This window comes from Mytilus galloprovincialis, chromosome 6 (assembly GCF_965363235.1).
Source record: "Mytilus galloprovincialis chromosome 6, xbMytGall1.hap1.1, whole genome shotgun sequence".
Taxonomy (NCBI): domain Eukaryota; kingdom Metazoa; phylum Mollusca; class Bivalvia; order Mytilida; family Mytilidae; genus Mytilus; species Mytilus galloprovincialis.
The window spans coordinates 90,011,473-90,030,602 of record NC_134843.1 but is presented as its reverse complement, the minus strand read 5'-3'; the positions used below and the strand labels follow the sequence as shown (position 1 = coordinate 90,030,602).

Here is a 19,130-nt window from a genome sequence, read left to right as displayed (position 1 = left end):
TAATTTTTTTTTTATCTCTCTCCATCAAATGTAGCATTACCTAGAAAAAAGACCACATGTAAAAAAAAATCGAAAACACTGACTATTATAGACTTATTTCTAGTTCGTGCTTAGAGGGGAAGCAAAGAAATTAGAAAGAAGCACTTGCAGAAGTTTGTCATGCCCAATATAAAGAGAGTGATTTACGGAGATTTCTTTGCGTGCGCCATGCGCCATGACGCTACTCTTCTCTGTAGCGTTTCAGTTTGAGTTTATTCACGGCAAAGTAGCGATTAGTTTAAGAGCATGTTTTTCCATCCAATAAGTTGTTTTCTATAGCTTAGCGTGTTTTGACAAAGTGAAATACATGATTTCATTACGCATACGTTGTATATTCGTTCTTATACTGTGTGTATGTGCATTGCCGTGGCTCCATTCGGTTGTAATATGATCACGTTGTTACACAACAAAAATATGAAAAATCTATCAAATTCATAAATTGCCAACATGGTTCTACGGCATAAATGTGCCATGTGTAGATACTTATTGTGTAGAATTTAAGGATGTTTGCAAAAAGTTCATTTTCGCAAACACCTTCTCTCAGAAAACATTTACATTATTCTGTATATTCAATGTTTGTGCAAGTCGAGTTACTCTGGTTTCTCTTCAAACCACGAATATATCTTTCGCCTTTTACTAAAGATATCCGTGGAGAGGAACAATTAATGAGTCTATAGACAATTTCTCTACACCCACTTTACGTGGGTAACATAAACAACATGAAATATGCAGCTTGGTCCCCCCTTTTCCTCGCTATTAATTTTTTTTTTATCTCTCTCCATCAAATGTAGCATTACCTAGAAAAAAGACCACATGTAAAAAAAAATCGAAAACACTGACTATTATAGACTTATTTCTAGTTCGTGCTTAGAGGGGAAGCAAAGAAATTAGAAAGAAGCACTTGCAGAAGTTTGTCATGCCCAATATAAAGAGAGTGATTTACGGAGATTTCTTTGCGTGCGCCATGCGCCATGACGCTACTCTTCTCTGTAGCGTTTCAGTTTGAGTTTATTCACGGCAAAGTAGCGATTAGTTTAAGAGCATGTTTTTCCATCCAATAAGTTGTTTTCTATAGCTTAGCGTGTTTTGACAAAGTGAAATACATGATTTCATTACGCATACGTTGTATATTCGTTCTTATACTGTGTGTATGTGCATTGCCGTGGCTCCATTCGGTTGTAATATGATCACGTTGTTACACAACAAAAATATGAAAAATCTATCAAATTCATAAATTGCAAACATGGTTCTACGGCATAAATGTGCCATGTGTAGATACTTATTGTGTAGAATTTAAGGATGTTTGCAAAAAGTTCATTTTCGCAAACACCTTCTCTCAGAAAACATTTACATTATTCTGTATATTCAATGTTTGTGCAAGTCGAGTTACTCTGGTTTCTCTTCAAACCACGAATATATCTTTCGCCTTTTACTAAAGATATCCGTGGAGAGGAACAATTAATGAGTCTATAGACAATTTCTCTACACCCACTTTACGTGGGTAACATAAACAACATGAAATATGCAGCTTGGTCCCCCCTTTTCCTCGCTATTAATTTTTTTTTTATCTCTCTCCATCAAATGTAGCATTACCTAGAAAAAAGACCACATGTAAAAAAAAATCGAAAACACTGACTATTATAGACTTATTTCTAGTTCGTGCTTAGAGGGGAAGCAAAGAAATTAGAAAGAAGCACTTGCAGAAGTTTGTCATGCCCAATATAAAGAGAGTGATTTACGGAGATTTCTTTGCGTGCGCCATGCGCCATGCGCCATGACGCTACTCTTCTCTGTAGCGTTTCAGTTTGAGTTTATTCACGGCAAAGTAGCGATTAGTTTAAGAGCATGTTTTTCCATCCAATAAGTTGTTTTCTATAGCTTAGCGTGTTTTGACAAAGTGAAATACATGATTTCATTACGCATACGTTGTATATTCGTTCTTATACTGTGTGTATGTGCATTGCCGTGGCTCCATTCGGTTGTAATATGATCACGTTGTTACACAACAAAAATATGAAAAATCTATCAAATTCATAAATTGCCAACATGGTTCTACGGCATAAATGTGCCATGTGTAGATACTTATTGTGTAGAATTTAAGGATGTTTGCAAAAAGTTCATTTTCGCAAACACCTTCTCTCAGAAAACATTTACATTATTCTGTATATTCAATGTTTGTGCAAGTCGAGTTACTCTGGTTTCTCTTCAAACCACGAATATATCTTTCGCCTTTTACTAAAGATATCCGTGGAGAGGAACAATTAATGAGTCTATAGACAATTTCTCTACACCCACTTTACGTGGGTAACATAAACAACATGAAATATGCAGCTTGGTCCCCCCTTTTCCTCGCTATTAATTTTTTTTTTATCTCTCTCCATCAAATGTAGCATTACCTAGAAAAAAGACCACATGTAAAAAAAAATCGAAAACACTGACTATTATAGACTTATTTCTAGTTCGTGCTTAGAGGGGAAGCAAAGAAATTAGAAAGAAGCACTTGCAGAAGTTTGTCATGCCCAATATAAAGAGAGTGATTTACGGAGATTTCTTTGCGTGCGCCATGCGCCATGACGCTACTCTTCTCTGTAGCGTTTCAGTTTGAGTTTATTCACGGCAAAGTAGCGATTAGTTTAAGAGCATGTTTTTCCATCCAATAAGTTGTTTTCTATAGCTTAGCGTGTTTTGACAAAGTGAAATACATGATTTCATTACGCATACGTTGTATATTCGTTCTTATACTGTGTGTATGTGCATTGCCGTGGCTCCATTCGGTTGTAATATGATCACGTTGTTACACAACAAAAATATGAAAAATCTATCAAATTCATAAATTGCCAACATGGTTCTACGGCATAAATGTGCCATGTGTAGATACTTATTGTGTAGAATTTAAGGATGTTTGCAAAAAGTTCATTTTCGCAAACACCTTCTCTCAGAAAACATTTACATTATTCTGTATATTCAATGTTTGTGCAAGTCGAGTTACTCTGGTTTCTCTTCAAACCACGAATATATCTTTCGCCTTTTACTAAAGATATCCGTGGAGAGGAACAATTAATGAGTCTATAGACAATTTCTCTACACCCACTTTACGTGGGTAACATAAACAACATGAAATATGCAGCTTGGTCCCCCCTTTTCCTCGCTATTAATTTTTTTTTTATCTCTCTCCATCAAATGTAGCATTACCTAGAAAAAAGACCACATGTAAAAAAAAATCGAAAACACTGACTATTATAGACTTATTTCTAGTTCGTGCTTAGAGGGGAAGCAAAGAAATTAGAAAGAAGCACTTGCAGAAGTTTGTCATGCCCAATATAAAGAGAGTGATTTACGGAGATTTCTTTGCGTGCGCCATGCGCCATGACGCTACTCTTCTCTGTAGCGTTTCAGTTTGAGTTTATTCACGGCAAAGTAGCGATTAGTTTAAGAGCATGTTTTTCCATCCAATAAGTTGTTTTCTATAGCTTAGCGTGTTTTGACAAAGTGAAATACATGATTTCATTACGCATACGTTGTATATTCGTTCTTATACTGTGTGTATGTGCATTGCCGTGGCTCCATTCGGTTGTAATATGATCACGTTGTTACACAACAAAAATATGAAAAATCTATCAAATTCATAAATTGCCAACATGGTTCTACGGCATAAATGTGCCATGTGTAGATACTTATTGTGTAGAATTTAAGGATGTTTGCAAAAAGTTCATTTTCGCAAACACCTTCTCTCAGAAAACATTTACATTATTCTGTATATTCAATGTTTGTGCAAGTCGAGTTACTCTGGTTTCTCTTCAAACCACGAATATATCTTTCGCCTTTTACTAAAGATATCCGTGGAGAGGAACAATTAATGAGTCTATAGACAATTTCTCTACACCCACTTTACGTGGGTAACATAAACAACATGAAATATGCAGCTTGGTCCCCCCTTTTCCTCGCTATTAATTTTTTTTTTATCTCTCTCCATCAAATGTAGCATTACCTAGAAAAAAGACCACATGTAAAAAAAAATCGAAAACACTGACTATTATAGACTTATTTCTAGTTCGTGCTTAGAGGGGAAGCAAAGAAATTAGAAAGAAGCACTTGCAGAAGTTTGTCATGCCCAATATAAAGAGAGTGATTTACGGAGATTTCTTTGCGTGCGCCATGCGCCATGACGCTACTCTTCTCTGTAGCGTTTCAGTTTGAGTTTATTCACGGCAAAGTAGCGATTAGTTTAAGAGCATGTTTTTCCATCCAATAAGTTGTTTTCTATAGCTTAGCGTGTTTTGACAAAGTGAAATACATGATTTCATTACGCATACGTTGTATATTCGTTCTTATACTGTGTGTATGTGCATTGCCGTGGCTCCATTCGGTTGTAATATGATCACGTTGTTACACAACAAAAATATGAAAAATCTATCAAATTCATAAATTGCCAACATGGTTCTACGGCATAAATGTGCCATGTGTAGATACTTATTGTGTAGAATTTAAGGATGTTTGCAAAAAGTTCATTTTCGCAAACACCTTCTCTCAGAAAACATTTACATTATTCTGTATATTCAATGTTTGTGCAAGTCGAGTTACTCTGGTTTCTCTTCAAACCACGAATATATCTTTCGCCTTTTACTAAAGATATCCGTGGAGAGGAACAATTAATGAGTCTATAGACAATTTCTCTACACCCACTTTACGTGGGTAACATAAACAACATGAAATATGCAGCTTGGTCCCCCCTTTTCCTCGCTATTAATTTTTTTTTTATCTCTCTCCATCAAATGTAGCATTACCTAGAAAAAAGACCACATGTAAAAAAAAATCGAAAACACTGACTATTATAGACTTATTTCTAGTTCGTGCTTAGAGGGGAAGCAAAGAAATTAGAAAGAAGCACTTGCAGAAGTTTGTCATGCCCAATATAAAGAGAGTGATTTACGGAGATTTCTTTGCGTGCGCCATGCGCCATGACGCTACTCTTCTCTGTAGCGTTTCAGTTTGAGTTTATTCACGGCAAAGTAGCGATAAGTTTAAGAGCATGTTTTTCCATCCAATAAGTTGTTTTCTATAGCTTAGCGTGTTTTGACAAAGTGAAATACATGATTTCATTACGCATACGTTGTATATTCGTTCTTATACTGTGTGTATGTGCATTGCCGTGGCTCCATTCGGTTGTAATATGATCACGTTGTTACACAACAAAAATATGAAAAATCTATCAAATTCATAAATTGCCAACATGGTTCTACGGCATAAATGTGCCATGTGTAGATACTTATTGTGTAGAATTTAAGGATGTTTGCAAAAAGTTCATTTTCGCAAACACCTTCTCTCAGAAAACATTTACATTATTCTGTATATTCAATGTTTGTGCAAGTCGAGTTACTCTGGTTTCTCTTCAAACCACGAATATATCTTTCGCCTTTTACTAAAGATATCCGTGGAGAGGAACAATTAATGAGTCTATAGACAATTTCTCTACACCCACTTTACGTGGGTAACATAAACAACATGAAATATGCAGCTTGGTCCCCCCTTTTCCTCGCTATTAATTTTTTTTTTATCTCTCTCCATCAAATGTAGCATTACCTAGAAAAAAGACCACATGTAAAAAAAAATCGAAAACACTGACTATTATAGACTTATTTCTAGTTCGTGCTTAGAGGGGAAGCAAAGAAATTAGAAAGAAGCACTTGCAGAAGTTTGTCATGCCCAATATAAAGAGAGTGATTTACGGAGATTTCTTTGCGTGCGCCATGCGCCATGACGCTACTCTTCTCTGTAGCGTTTCAGTTTGAGTTTATTCACGGCAAAGTAGCGATTAGTTTAAGAGCATGTTTTTCCATCCAATAAGTTGTTTTCTATAGCTTAGCGTGTTTTGACAAAGTGAAATACATGATTTCATTACGCATACGTTGTATATTCGTTCTTATACTGTGTGTATGTGCATTGCCGTGGCTCCATTCGGTTGTAATATGATCACGTTGTTACACAACAAAAATATGAAAAATCTATCAAATTCATAAATTGCCAACATGGTTCTACGGCATAAATGTGCCATGTGTAGATACTTATTGTGTAGAATTTAAGGATGTTTGCAAAAAGTTCATTTTCGCAAACACCTTCTCTCAGAAAACATTTACATTATTCTGTATATTCAATGTTTGTGCAAGTCGAGTTACTCTGGTTTCTCTTCAAACCACGAATATATCTTTCGCCTTTTACTAAAGATATCCGTGGAGAGGAACAATTAATGAGTCTATAGACAATTTCTCTACACCCACTTTACGTGGGTAACATAAACAACATGAAATATGCAGCTTGGTCCCCCCTTTTCCTCGCTATTAATTTTTTTTTTATCTCTCTCCATCAAATGTAGCATTACCTAGAAAAAAGACCACATGTAAAAAAAAATCGAAAACACTGACTATTATAGACTTATTTCTAGTTCGTGCTTAGAGGGGAAGCAAAGAAATTAGAAAGAAGCACTTGCAGAAGTTTGTCATGCCCAATATAAAGAGAGTGATTTACGGAGATTTCTTTGCGTGCGCCATGCGCCATGACGCTACTCTTCTCTGTAGCGTTTCAGTTTGAGTTTATTCACGGCAAAGTAGCGATTAGTTTAAGAGCATGTTTTTCCATCCAATAAGTTGTTTTCTATAGCTTAGCGTGTTTTGACAAAGTGAAATACATGATTTCATTACGCATACGTTGTATATTCGTTCTTATACTGTGTGTATGTGCATTGCCGTGGCTCCATTCGGTTGTAATATGATCACGTTGTTACACAACAAAAATATGAAAAATCTATCAAATTCATAAATTGCCAACATGGTTCTACGGCATAAATGTGCCATGTGTAGATACTTATTGTGTAGAATTTAAGGATGTTTGCAAAAAGTTCATTTTCGCAAACACCTTCTCTCAGAAAACATTTACATTATTCTGTATATTCAATGTTTGTGCAAGTCGAGTTACTCTGGTTTCTCTTCAAACCACGAATATATCTTTCGCCTTTTACTAAAGATATCCGTGGAGAGGAACAATTAATGAGTCTATAGACAATTTCTCTACACCCACTTTACGTGGGTAACATAAACAACATGAAATATGCAGCTTGGTCCCCCCTTTTCCTCGCTATTAATTTTTTTTTTATCTCTCTCCATCAAATGTAGCATTACCTAGAAAAAAGACCACATGTAAAAAAAAATCGAAAACACTGACTATTATAGACTTATTTCTAGTTCGTGCTTAGAGGGGAAGCAAAGAAATTAGAAAGAAGCACTTGCAGAAGTTTGTCATGCCCAATATAAAGAGAGTGATTTACGGAGATTTCTTTGCGTGCGCCATGCGCCATGACGCTACTCTTCTCTGTAGCGTTTCAGTTTGAGTTTATTCACGGCAAAGTAGCGATTAGTTTAAGAGCATGTTTTTCCATCCAATAAGTTGTTTTCTATAGCTTAGCGTGTTTTGACAAAGTGAAATACATGATTTCATTACGCATACGTTGTATATTCGTTCTTATACTGTGTGTATGTGCATTGCCGTGGCTCCATTCGGTTGTAATATGATCACGTTGTTACACAACAAAAATATGAAAAATCTATCAAATTCATAAATTGCCAACATGGTTCTACGGCATAAATGTGCCATGTGTAGATACTTATTGTGTAGAATTTAAGGATGTTTGCAAAAAGTTCATTTTCGCAAACACCTTCTCTCAGAAAACATTTACATTATTCTGTATATTCAATGTTTGTGCAAGTCGAGTTACTCTGGTTTCTCTTCAAACCACGAATATATCTTTCGCCTTTTACTAAAGATATCCGTGGAGAGGAACAATTAATGAGTCTATAGACAATTTCTCTACACCCACTTTACGTGGGTAACATAAACAACATGAAATATGCAGCTTGGTCCCCCCTTTTCCTCGCTATTAATTTTTTTTTTATCTCTCTCCATCAAATGTAGCATTACCTAGAAAAAAGACCACATGTAAAAAAAAATCGAAAACACTGACTATTATAGACTTATTTCTAGTTCGTGCTTAGAGGGGAAGCAAAGAAATTAGAAAGAAGCACTTGCAGAAGTTTGTCATGCCCAATATAAAGAGAGTGATTTACGGAGATTTCTTTGCGTGCGCCATGCGCCATGACGCTACTCTTCTCTGTAGCGTTTCAGTTTGAGTTTATTCACGGCAAAGTAGCGATTAGTTTAAGAGCATGTTTTTCCATCCAATAAGTTGTTTTCTATAGCTTAGCGTGTTTTGACAAAGTGAAATACATGATTTCATTACGCATACGTTGTATATTCGTTCTTATACTGTGTGTATGTGCATTGCCGTGGCTCCATTCGGTTGTAATATGATCACGTTGTTACACAACAAAAATATGAAAAATCTATCAAATTCATAAATTGCCAACATGGTTCTACGGCATAAATGTGCCATGTGTAGATACTTATTGTGTAGAATTTAAGGATGTTTGCAAAAAGTTCATTTTCGCAAACACCTTCTCTCAGAAAACATTTACATTATTCTGTATATTCAATGTTTGTGCAAGTCGAGTTACTCTGGTTTCTCTTCAAACCACGAATATATCTTTCGCCTTTTACTAAAGATATCCGTGGAGAGGAACAATTAATGAGTCTATAGACAATTTCTCTACACCCACTTTACGTGGGTAACATAAACAACATGAAATATGCAGCTTGGTCCCCCCTTTTCCTCGCTATTAATTTTTTTTTATCTCTCTCCATCAAATGTAGCATTACCTAGAAAAAAGACCACATGTAAAAAAAAATCGAAAACACTGACTATTATAGACTTATTTCTAGTTCGTGCTTAGAGGGGAAGCAAAGAAATTAGAAAGAAGCACTTGCAGAAGTTTGTCATGCCCAATATAAAGAGAGTGATTTACGGAGATTTCTTTGCGTGCGCCATGCGCCATGCGCCATGACGCTACTCTTCTCTGTAGCGTTTCAGTTTGAGTTTATTCACGGCAAAGTAGCGATTAGTTTAAGAGCATGTTTTTCCATCCAATAAGTTGTTTTCTATAGCTTAGCGTGTTTTGACAAAGTGAAATACATGATTTCATTACGCATACGTTGTATATTCGTTCTTATACTGTGTGTATGTGCATTGCCGTGGCTCCATTCGGTTGTAATATGATCACGTTGTTACACAACAAAAATATGAAAAATCTATCAAATTCATAAATTGCCAACATGGTTCTACGGCATAAATGTGCCATGTGTAGATACTTATTGTGTAGAATTTAAGGATGTTTGCAAAAAGTTCATTTTCGCAAACACCTTCTCTCAGAAAACATTTACATTATTCTGTATATTCAATGTTTGTGCAAGTCGAGTTACTCTGGTTTCTCTTCAAACCACGAATATATCTTTCGCCTTTTACTAAAGATATCCGTGGAGAGGAACAATTAATGAGTCTATAGACAATTTCTCTACACCCACTTTACGTGGGTAACATAAACAACATGAAATATGCAGCTTGGTCCCCCCTTTTCCTCGCTATTAATTTTTTTTTTATCTCTCTCCATCAAATGTAGCATTACCTAGAAAAAAGACCACATGTAAAAAAAAATCGAAAACACTGACTATTATAGACTTATTTCTAGTTCGTGCTTAGAGGGGAAGCAAAGAAATTAGAAAGAAGCACTTGCAGAAGTTTGTCATGCCCAATATAAAGAGAGTGATTTACGGAGATTTCTTTGCGTGCGCCATGCGCCATGACGCTACTCTTCTCTGTAGCGTTTCAGTTTGAGTTTATTCACGGCAAAGTAGCGATTAGTTTAAGAGCATGTTTTTCCATCCAATAAGTTGTTTTCTATAGCTTAGCGTGTTTTGACAAAGTGAAATACATGATTTCATTACGCATACGTTGTATATTCGTTCTTATACTGTGTGTATGTGCATTGCCGTGGCTCCATTCGTTTGTAATATGATCACGTTGTTACACAACAAAAATATGAAAAATCTATCAAATTCATAAATTGCCAACATGGTTCTACGGCATAAATGTGCCATGTGTAGATACTTATTGTGTAGAATTTAAGGATGTTTGCAAAAAGTTCATTTTCGCAAACACCTTCTCTCAGAAAACATTTACATTATTCTGTATATTCAATGTTTGTGCAAGTCGAGTTACTCTGGTTTCTCTTCAAACCACGAATATATCTTTCGCCTTTTACTAAAGATATCCGTGGAGAGGAACAATTAATGAGTCTATAGACAATTTCTCTACACCCACTTTACGTGGGTAACATAAACAACATGAAATATGCAGCTTGGTCCCCCCTTTTCCTCGCTATTAATTTTTTTTTTATCTCTCTCCATCAAATGTAGCATTACCTAGAAAAAAGACCACATGTAAAAAAAAATCGAAAACACTGACTATTATAGACTTATTTCTAGTTCGTGCTTAGAGGGGAAGCAAAGAAATTAGAAAGAAGCACTTGCAGAAGTTTGTCATGCCCAATATAAAGAGAGTGATTTACGGAGATTTCTTTGCGTGCGCCATGCGCCATGACGCTACTCTTCTCTGTAGCGTTTCAGTTTGAGTTTATTCACGGCAAAGTAGCGATTAGTTTAAGAGCATGTTTTTCCATCCAATAAGTTGTTTTCTATAGCTTAGCGTGTTTTGACAAAGTGAAATACATGATTTCATTACGCATACGTTGTATATTCGTTCTTATACTGTGTGTATGTGCATTGCCGTGGCTCCATTCGGTTGTAATATGATCACGTTGTTACACAACAAAAATATGAAAAATCTATCAAATTCATAAATTGCCAACATGGTTCTACGGCATAAATGTGCCATGTGTAGATACTTATTGTGTAGAATTTAAGGATGTTTGCAAAAAGTTCATTTTCGCAAACACCTTCTCTCAGAAAACATTTACATTATTCTGTATATTCAATGTTTGTGCAAGTCGAGTTACTCTGGTTTCTCTTCAAACCACGAATATATCTTTCGCCTTTTACTAAAGATATCCGTGGAGAGGAACAATTAATGAGTCTATAGACAATTTCTCTACACCCACTTTACGTGGGTAACATAAACAACATGAAATATGCAGCTTGGTCCCCCCTTTTCCTCGCTATTAATTTTTTTTTTATCTCTCTCCATCAAATGTAGCATTACCTAGAAAAAAGACCACATGTAAAAAAAAAATCGAAAACACTGACTATTATAGACTTATTTCTAGTTCGTGCTTAGAGGGGAAGCAAAGAAATTAGAAAGAAGCACTTGCAGAAGTTTGTCATGCCCAATATAAAGAGAGTGATTTACGGAGATTTCTTTGCGTGCGCCATGCGCCATGACGCTACTCTTCTCTGTAGCGTTTCAGTTTGAGTTTATTCACGGCAAAGTAGCGATTAGTTTAAGAGCATGTTTTTCCATCCAATAAGTTGTTTTCTATAGCTTAGCGTGTTTTGACAAAGTGAAATACATGATTTCATTACGCATACGTTGTATATTCGTTCTTATACTGTGTGTATGTGCATTGCCGTGGCTCCATTCGGTTGTAATATGATCACGTTGTTACACAACAAAAATATGAAAAATCTATCAAATTCATAAATTGCCAACATGGTTCTACGGCATAAATGTGCCATGTGTAGATACTTATTGTGTAGAATTTAAGGATGTTTGCAAAAAGTTCATTTTCGCAAACACCTTCTCTCAGAAAACATTTACATTATTCTGTATATTCAATGTTTGTGCAAGACGAGTTACTCTGGTTTCTCTTCAAACCACGAATATATCTTTCGCCTTTTACTAAAGATATCCGTGGAGAGGAACAATTAATGAGTCTATAGACAATTTCTCTACACCCACTTTACGTGGGTAACATAAACAACATGAAATATGCAGCTTGGTCCCCCCTTTTCCTCGCTATTAATTTTTTTTTTATCTCTCTCCATCAAATGTAGCATTACCTAGAAAAAAGACCACATGTAAAAAAAAATCGAAAACACTGACTATTATAGACTTATTTCTAGTTCGTGCTTAGAGGGGAAGCAAAGAAATTAGAAAGAAGCACTTGCAGAAGTTTGTCATGCCCAATATAAAGAGAGTGATTTACGGAGATTTCTTTGCGTGCGCCATGCGCCATGACGCTACTCTTCTCTGTAGCGTTTCAGTTTGAGTTTATTCACGGCAAAGTAGCGATTAGTTTAAGAGCATGTTTTTCCATCCAATAAGTTGTTTTCTATAGCTTAGCGTGTTTTGACAAAGTGAAATACATGATTTCATTACGCATACGTTGTATATTCGTTCTTATACTGTGTGTATGTGCATTGCCGTGGCTCCATTCGGTTGTAATATGATCACGTTGTTACACAACAAAAATATGAAAAATCTATCAAATTCATAAATTGCCAACATGGTTCTACGGCATAAATGTGCCATGTGTAGATACTTATTGTGTAGAATTTAAGGATGTTTGCAAAAAGTTCATTTTCGCAAACACCTTCTCTCAGAAAACATTTACATTATTCTGTATATTCAATGTTTGTGCAAGTCGAGTTACTCTGGTTTCTCTTCAAACCACGAATATATCTTTCGCCTTTTACTAAAGATATCCGTGGTGAGGAACAATTAATGAGTCTATAGACAATTTCTCTACACCCACTTTACGTGGGTAACATAAACAACATGAAATATGCAGCTTGGTCCCCCCTTTTCCTCGCTATTAATTTTTTTTTTATCTCTCTCCATCAAATGTAGCATTACCTAGAAAAAAGACCACATGTAAAAAAAAATCGAAAACACTGACTATTATAGACTTATTTCTAGTTCGTGCTTAGAGGGGAAGCAAAGAAATTAGAAAGAAGCACTTGCAGAAGTTTGTCATGCCCAATATAAAGAGAGTGATTTACGGAGATTTCTTTGCGTGCGCCATGCGCCATGACGCTACTCTTCTCTGTAGCGTTTCAGTTTGAGTTTATTCACGGCAAAGTAGCGATTAGTTTAAGAGCATGTTTTTCCATCCAATAAGTTGTTTTCTATAGCTTAGCGTGTTTTGACAAAGTGAAATACATGATTTCATTACGCATACGTTGTATATTCGTTCTTATACTGTGTGTATGTGCATTGCCGTGGCTCCATTCGGTTGTAATATGATCACGTTGTTACACAACAAAAATATGAAAAATCTATCAAATTCATAAATTGCCAACATGGTTCTACGGCATAAATGTGCCATGTGTAGATACTTATTGTGTAGAATTTAAGGATGTTTGCAAAAAGTTCATTTTCGCAAACACCTTCTCTCAGAAAACATTTACATTATTCTGTATATTCAATGTTTGTGCAAGTCGAGTTACTCTGGTTTCTCTTCAAACCACGAATATATCTTTCGCCTTTTACTAAAGATATCCGTGGAGAGGAACAATTAATGAGTCTATAGACAATTTCTCTACACCCACTTTACGTGGGTAACATAAACAACATGAAATATGCAGCTTGGTCCCCCCTTTTCCTCGCTATTAATTTTTTTTTTATCTCTCTCCATCAAATGTAGCATTACCTAGAAAAAAGACCACATGTAAAAAAAAATCGAAAACACTGACTATTATAGACTTATTTCTAGTTCGTGCTTAGAGGGGAAGCAAAGAAATTAGAAAGAAGCACTTGCAGAAGTTTGTCATGCCCAATATAAAGAGAGTGATTTACGGAGATTTCTTTGCGTGCGCCATGCGCCATGACGCTACTCTTCTCTGTAGCGTTTCAGTTTGAGTTTATTCACGGCAAAGTAGCGATTAGTTTAAGAGCATGTTTTTCCATCCAATAAGTTGTTTTCTATAGCTTAGCGTGTTTTGACAAAGTGAAATACATGATTTCATTACGCATACGTTGTATATTCGTTCTTATACTGTGTGTATGTGCATTGCCGTGGCTCCATTCGGTTGTAATATGATCACGTTGTTACACAACAAAAATATGAAAAATCTATCAAATTCATAAATTGCCAACATGGTTCTACGGCATAAATGTGCCATGTGTAGATACTTATTGTGTAGAATTTAAGGATGTTTGCAAAAAGTTCATTTTCGCAAACACCTTCTCTCAGAAAACATTTACATTATTCTGTATATTCAATGTTTGTGCAAGTCGAGTTACTCTGGTTTCTCTTCTAACCACGAATATATCTTTCGCCTTTTACTAAAGATATCCGTGGAGAGGAACAATTAATGAGTCTATAGACAATTTCTCTACACCCACTTTACGTGGGTAACATAAACAACATGAAATATGCAGCTTGGTCCCCCCTTTTCCTCGCTATTAATTTTTTTTTTATCTCTCTCCATCAAATGTAGCATTACCTAGAAAAAAGACCACATGTAAAAAAAAATCGAAAACACTGACTATTATAGACTTATTTCTAGTTCGTGCTTAGAGGGGAAGCAAAGAAATTAGAAAGAAGCACTTGCAGAAGTTTGTCATGCCCAATATAAAGAGAGTGATTTACGGAGATTTCTTTGCGTGCGCCATGCGCCATGACGCTACTCTTCTCTGTAGCGTTTCAGTTTGAGTTTATTCACGGCAAAGTAGCGATTAGTTTAAGAGCATGTTTTTCCATCCAATAAGTTGTTTTCTATAGCTTAGCGTGTTTTGACAAAGTGAAATACATGATTTCATTACGCATACGTTGTATATTCGTTCTTATACTGTGTGTATGTGCATTGCCGTGGCTCCATTCGGTTGTAATATGATCACGTTGTTACACAACAAAAATATGAAAAATCTATCAAATTCATAAATTGCCAACATGGTTCTACGGCATAAATGTGCCATGTGTAGATACTTATTGTGTAGAATTTAAGGATGTTTGCAAAAAGTTCATTTTCGCAAACACCTTCTCTCAGAAAACATTTACATTATTCTGTATATTCAATGTTTGTGCAAGTCGAGTTACTCTGGTTTCTCTTCAAACCACGAATATATCTTTCGCCTTTTACTAAAGATATCCGTGGAGAGGAACAATTAATGAGTCTATAGACAATTTCTCTACACCCACTTTACGTGGGTAACATAAACAACATGAAATATGCAGCTTGGTCCCCCCTTTTCCTCGCTATTAATTTTTTTTTTATCTCTCTCCATCAAATGTAGCATTACCTAGAAAAAAGACCACATGTAAAAAAAAATCGAAAACACTGACTATTATAGACTTATTTCTAGTTCGTGCTTAGAGGGGAAGCAAAGAAATTAGAAAGAAGCACTTGCAGAAGTTTGTCATGCCCAATATAAAGAGAGTGATTTACGGAGATTTCTTTGCGTGCGCCATGCGCCATGACGCTACTCTTCTCTGTAGCGTTTCAGTTTGAGTTTATTCACGGCAAAGTAGCGATTAGTTTAAGAGCATGTTTTTCCATCCAATAAGTTGTTTTCTATAGCTTAGCGTGTTTTGACAAAGTGAAATACATGATTTCATTACGCATACGTTGTATATTCGTTCTTATACTGTGTGTATGTGCATTGCCGTGGCTCCATTCGGTTGTAATATGATCACGTTGTTACACAACAAAAATATGAAAAATCTATCAAATTCATAAATTGCCAACATGGTTCTACGGCATAAATGTGCCATGTGTAGATACTTATTGTGTAGAATTTAAGGATGTTTGCAAAAAGTTCATTTTCGCAAACACCTTCTCTCAGAAAACATTTACATTATTCTGTATATTCAATGTTTGTGCAAGTCGAGTTACTCTGGTTTCTCTTCAAACCACGAATATATCTTTCGCCTTTTACTAAAGATATCCGTGGAGAGGAACAATTAATGAGTCTATAGACAATTTCTCTACACCCACTTTACGTGGGTAACATAAACAACATGAAATATGCAGCTTGGTCCCCCCTTTTCCTCGCTATTAATTTTTTTTTTATCTCTCTCCATCAAATGTAGCATTACCTAGAAAAAAGACCACATGTAAAAAAAAATCGAAAACACTGACTATTATAGACTTATTTCTAGTTCGTGCTTAGAGGGGAAGCAAAGAAATTAGAAAGAAGCACTTGCAGAAGTTTGTCATGCCCAATATAAAGAGAGTGATTTACGGAGATTTCTTTGCGTGCGCCATGCGCCATGACGCTACTCTTCTCTGTAGCGTTTCAGTTTGAGTTTATTCACGGCAAAGTAGCGATTAGTTTAAGAGCATGTTTTTCCATCCAATAAGTTGTTTTCTATAGCTTAGCGTGTTTTGACAAAGTGAAATACATGATTTCATTACGCATACGTTGTATATTCGTTCTTATACTGTGTGTATGTGCATTGCCGTGGCTCCATTCGGTTGTAATATGATCACGTTGTTACACAACAAAAATATGAAAAATCTATCAAATTCATAAATTGCCAACATGGTTCTACGGCATAAATGTGCCATGTGTAGATACTTATTGTGTAGAATTTAAGGATGTTTGCAAAAAGTTCATTTTCGCAAACACCTTCTCTCAGAAAACATTTACATTATTCTGTATATTCAATGTTTGTGCAAGACGAGTTACTCTGGTTTCTCTTCAAACCACGAATATATCTTTCGCCTTTTACTAAAGATATCCGTGGAGAGGAACAATTAATGAGTCTATAGACAATTTCTCTACACCCACTTTACGTGGGTAACATAAACAACATGAAATATGCAGCTTGGTCCCCCCTTTTCCTCGCTATTAATTTTTTTTTTTATCTCTCTCCATCAAATGTAGCATTACCTAGAAAAAAGACCACATGTAAAAAAAAATCGAAAACACTGACTATTATAGACTTATTTCTAGTTCGTGCTTAGAGGGGAAGCAAAGAAATTAGAAAGAAGCACTTGCAGAAGTTTGTCATGCCCAATATAAAGAGAGTGATTTACGGAGATTTCTTTGCGTGCGCCATGCGCCATGACGCTACTCTTCTCTGTAGCGTTTCAGTTTGAGTTTATTCACGGCAAAGTAGCGATTAGTTTAAGAGCATGTTTTTCCATCCAATAAGTTGTTTTCTATAGCTTAGCGTGTTTTGACAAAGTGAAATACATGATTTCATTACGCATACGTTGTATATTCGTTCTTATACTGTGTGTATGTGCATTGCCGTGGCTCCATTCGGTTGTAATATGATCACGTTGTTACACAACAAAAATATGAAAAATCTATCAAATTCATAAATTGCCAACATGGTTCTACGGCATAAATGTGCCATGTGTAGATACTTATTGTGTAGAATTTAAGGATGTTTGCAAAAAGTTCATTTTCGCAAACACCTTCTCTCAGAAAACATTTACATTATTCTGTATATTCAATGTTTGTGCAAGTCGAGTTACTCTGGTTTCTCTTCAAACCACGAATATATCTTTCGCCTTTTACTAAAGATATCCGTGGAGAGGAACAATTAATGAGTCTATAGACAATTTCTCTACACCCACTTTACGTGGGTAACATAAACAACATGAAATATGCAGCTTGGTTCCCCCTTTTCCTCGCTATTAATTTTTTTTTTATCTCTCTCCATCAAATGTAGCATTACCTAGAAAAAAGACCACATGTAAAAAAAAATCGAAAACACTGACTATTATAGACTTATTTCTAGTTCGTGCTTAGAGGGGAAGCAAAGAAATTAGAAAGAAGCACTTGCAGAAGTTTGTCATGCCCAATATAAAGAGAGTGATTTACGGAGATTTCTTTGCGTGCGCCATGCGCCATGACGCTACTCTTCTCTGTAGCGTTTCAGTTTGAGTTTATTCACGGCAAAGTAGCGATTAGTTTAAGAGCATGTTTTTCCATCCAATAAGTTGTTTTCTATAGCTTAGCGTGTTTTGACAAAGTGAAATACATGATTTCATTACGCATACGTTGTATATTCGTTCTTATACTGTGTGTATGTGCATTGCCGTGGCTCCATTCGGTTGTAATATGATCACGTTGTTACACAACAAAAATATGAAAAATCTATCAAATTCATAAATTGCCAACATGGTTCTACGGCATAAATGTGCCATGTGTAGATACTTATTGTGTAGAATTTAAGGATGTTTGCAAAAAGTTCATTTTCGCAAACACCTTCTCTCAGAAAACATTTACATTATTCTGTATATTCAATGTTTGTGCAAGTCGAGTTACTCTGGTTTCTCTTCAAACCACGAATATATCTTTCGCCTTTTACTAAAGATATCCGTGGAGAGGAACAATTAATGAGTCTATAGACAATTTCTCTACACCCACTTTACGTGGGTAACATAAACAACATGAAATATGCAGCTTGGTCCCCCCTTTTCCTCGCTATTAATTTTTTTTTTATCTCTCTCCATCAAATGTAGCATTACCTAGAAAAAAGACCACATGTAAAAAAAAATCGAAAACACTGACTATTATAGACTTATTTCTAGTTCGTGCTTAGAGGGGAAGCAAAGAAATTAGAAAGAAGCACTTGCAGAAGTTTGTCATGCCCAATATAAAGAGAGTGATTTACGGAGATTTCTTTGCGTGCGCCATGCGCCATGACGCTACTCTTCTCTGTAGCGTTTCAGTTTGAGTTTATTCACGGCAAAGTAGCGATTAGTTTAAGAGCATGTTTTTCCATCCAATAAGTTGTTTTCTATAGCTTAGCGTGTTTTGACAAAGTGAAATACATGATTTCATTACGCATACGTTGTATATTCGTTCTTATACTGTGTGTATGTGCATTGCCGTGGCTCCATTCGGTTGTAATATGATCACGTTGTTACACAACAAAAATATGAAAAATCTATCAAATTCATAAATTGCCAACATGGTTCTACGGCATAAATGTGCCATGTGTAGATACTTATTGTGTAGAATTTAAGGATGTTTGCAAAAAGTTCATTTTCGCAAACACCTTCTCTCAGAAAACATTTACATTATTCTGTATATTCAATGTTTGTGCAAGACGAGTTACTCTGGTTTCTCTTCAAACCACGAATATATCTTTCGCCTTTTACTAAAGATATCCGTGGAGAGGAACAATTAATGAGTCTATAGACAATTTCTCTACACCCACTTTACGTGGGTAACATAAACAACATGAAATATGCAGCTTGGTCCCCCCTTTTCCTCGCTATTAATTTTTTTT

At 35.7% G+C, this 19,130-nt stretch overlaps 24 non-coding genes across 24 annotated transcripts; all 24 read left to right on the top strand.

Annotated features, from left to right (window-relative positions):
* The first annotated feature begins 629 nt into the window (after positions 1–629).
* Positions 630–747, top strand: LOC143081159 (U5 spliceosomal RNA). Its single transcript, XR_012979893.1, has one exon. It is a non-coding gene; the product is annotated as a U5 spliceosomal RNA (small nuclear RNA).
* A 678-nt stretch (positions 748–1,425) lies between these two features.
* On the top strand, positions 1,426–1,543 carry LOC143081158 (U5 spliceosomal RNA). Its single transcript, XR_012979892.1, has one exon. It is a non-coding gene; the product is annotated as a U5 spliceosomal RNA (small nuclear RNA).
* Positions 1,544–2,228: 685 nt separating this feature from the next.
* Positions 2,229–2,346, top strand: LOC143081157 (U5 spliceosomal RNA). Its single transcript, XR_012979891.1, has one exon. It is a non-coding gene; the product is annotated as a U5 spliceosomal RNA (small nuclear RNA).
* Positions 2,347–3,024: 678 nt separating this feature from the next.
* Positions 3,025–3,142, top strand: LOC143081155 (U5 spliceosomal RNA). Its single transcript, XR_012979889.1, has one exon. It is a non-coding gene; the product is annotated as a U5 spliceosomal RNA (small nuclear RNA).
* Positions 3,143–3,820: 678 nt separating this feature from the next.
* LOC143081154 (U5 spliceosomal RNA) lies at positions 3,821–3,938 on the top strand. Its single transcript, XR_012979888.1, has one exon. It is a non-coding gene; the product is annotated as a U5 spliceosomal RNA (small nuclear RNA).
* A 678-nt stretch (positions 3,939–4,616) lies between these two features.
* Positions 4,617–4,734, top strand: LOC143081153 (U5 spliceosomal RNA). Its single transcript, XR_012979887.1, has one exon. It is a non-coding gene; the product is annotated as a U5 spliceosomal RNA (small nuclear RNA).
* Positions 4,735–5,412: 678 nt separating this feature from the next.
* On the top strand, positions 5,413–5,530 carry LOC143081152 (U5 spliceosomal RNA). Its single transcript, XR_012979886.1, has one exon. It is a non-coding gene; the product is annotated as a U5 spliceosomal RNA (small nuclear RNA).
* Positions 5,531–6,208: 678 nt separating this feature from the next.
* LOC143081151 (U5 spliceosomal RNA) lies at positions 6,209–6,326 on the top strand. Its single transcript, XR_012979885.1, has one exon. It is a non-coding gene; the product is annotated as a U5 spliceosomal RNA (small nuclear RNA).
* Positions 6,327–7,004: 678 nt separating this feature from the next.
* Positions 7,005–7,122, top strand: LOC143081150 (U5 spliceosomal RNA). The gene has a single exon (XR_012979884.1). It is a non-coding gene; the product is annotated as a U5 spliceosomal RNA (small nuclear RNA).
* Positions 7,123–7,800: 678 nt separating this feature from the next.
* Positions 7,801–7,918, top strand: LOC143081149 (U5 spliceosomal RNA). The gene has a single exon (XR_012979883.1). It is a non-coding gene; the product is annotated as a U5 spliceosomal RNA (small nuclear RNA).
* A 678-nt stretch (positions 7,919–8,596) lies between these two features.
* On the top strand, positions 8,597–8,714 carry LOC143081148 (U5 spliceosomal RNA). The gene has a single exon (XR_012979882.1). It is a non-coding gene; the product is annotated as a U5 spliceosomal RNA (small nuclear RNA).
* A 684-nt stretch (positions 8,715–9,398) lies between these two features.
* On the top strand, positions 9,399–9,516 carry LOC143081147 (U5 spliceosomal RNA). The gene has a single exon (XR_012979881.1). It is a non-coding gene; the product is annotated as a U5 spliceosomal RNA (small nuclear RNA).
* A 678-nt stretch (positions 9,517–10,194) lies between these two features.
* LOC143081145 (U5 spliceosomal RNA) lies at positions 10,195–10,312 on the top strand. Its single transcript, XR_012979880.1, has one exon. It is a non-coding gene; the product is annotated as a U5 spliceosomal RNA (small nuclear RNA).
* Positions 10,313–10,990: 678 nt separating this feature from the next.
* On the top strand, positions 10,991–11,108 carry LOC143081143 (U5 spliceosomal RNA). The gene has a single exon (XR_012979878.1). It is a non-coding gene; the product is annotated as a U5 spliceosomal RNA (small nuclear RNA).
* Positions 11,109–11,787: 679 nt separating this feature from the next.
* Positions 11,788–11,905, top strand: LOC143081142 (U5 spliceosomal RNA). The gene has a single exon (XR_012979877.1). It is a non-coding gene; the product is annotated as a U5 spliceosomal RNA (small nuclear RNA).
* Positions 11,906–12,583: 678 nt separating this feature from the next.
* LOC143081177 (U5 spliceosomal RNA) lies at positions 12,584–12,701 on the top strand. Its single transcript, XR_012979910.1, has one exon. It is a non-coding gene; the product is annotated as a U5 spliceosomal RNA (small nuclear RNA).
* Positions 12,702–13,379: 678 nt separating this feature from the next.
* On the top strand, positions 13,380–13,497 carry LOC143081141 (U5 spliceosomal RNA). Its single transcript, XR_012979876.1, has one exon. It is a non-coding gene; the product is annotated as a U5 spliceosomal RNA (small nuclear RNA).
* A 678-nt stretch (positions 13,498–14,175) lies between these two features.
* LOC143081184 (U5 spliceosomal RNA) lies at positions 14,176–14,293 on the top strand. Its single transcript, XR_012979915.1, has one exon. It is a non-coding gene; the product is annotated as a U5 spliceosomal RNA (small nuclear RNA).
* Positions 14,294–14,971: 678 nt separating this feature from the next.
* LOC143081140 (U5 spliceosomal RNA) lies at positions 14,972–15,089 on the top strand. The gene has a single exon (XR_012979875.1). It is a non-coding gene; the product is annotated as a U5 spliceosomal RNA (small nuclear RNA).
* A 678-nt stretch (positions 15,090–15,767) lies between these two features.
* LOC143081139 (U5 spliceosomal RNA) lies at positions 15,768–15,885 on the top strand. The gene has a single exon (XR_012979874.1). It is a non-coding gene; the product is annotated as a U5 spliceosomal RNA (small nuclear RNA).
* Positions 15,886–16,563: 678 nt separating this feature from the next.
* LOC143081138 (U5 spliceosomal RNA) lies at positions 16,564–16,681 on the top strand. Its single transcript, XR_012979873.1, has one exon. It is a non-coding gene; the product is annotated as a U5 spliceosomal RNA (small nuclear RNA).
* Positions 16,682–17,360: 679 nt separating this feature from the next.
* On the top strand, positions 17,361–17,478 carry LOC143081137 (U5 spliceosomal RNA). The gene has a single exon (XR_012979872.1). It is a non-coding gene; the product is annotated as a U5 spliceosomal RNA (small nuclear RNA).
* A 678-nt stretch (positions 17,479–18,156) lies between these two features.
* Positions 18,157–18,274, top strand: LOC143081136 (U5 spliceosomal RNA). The gene has a single exon (XR_012979871.1). It is a non-coding gene; the product is annotated as a U5 spliceosomal RNA (small nuclear RNA).
* Positions 18,275–18,952: 678 nt separating this feature from the next.
* On the top strand, positions 18,953–19,070 carry LOC143081135 (U5 spliceosomal RNA). The gene has a single exon (XR_012979870.1). It is a non-coding gene; the product is annotated as a U5 spliceosomal RNA (small nuclear RNA).
* The last annotated feature ends 60 nt before the right edge of the window (positions 19,071–19,130 follow it).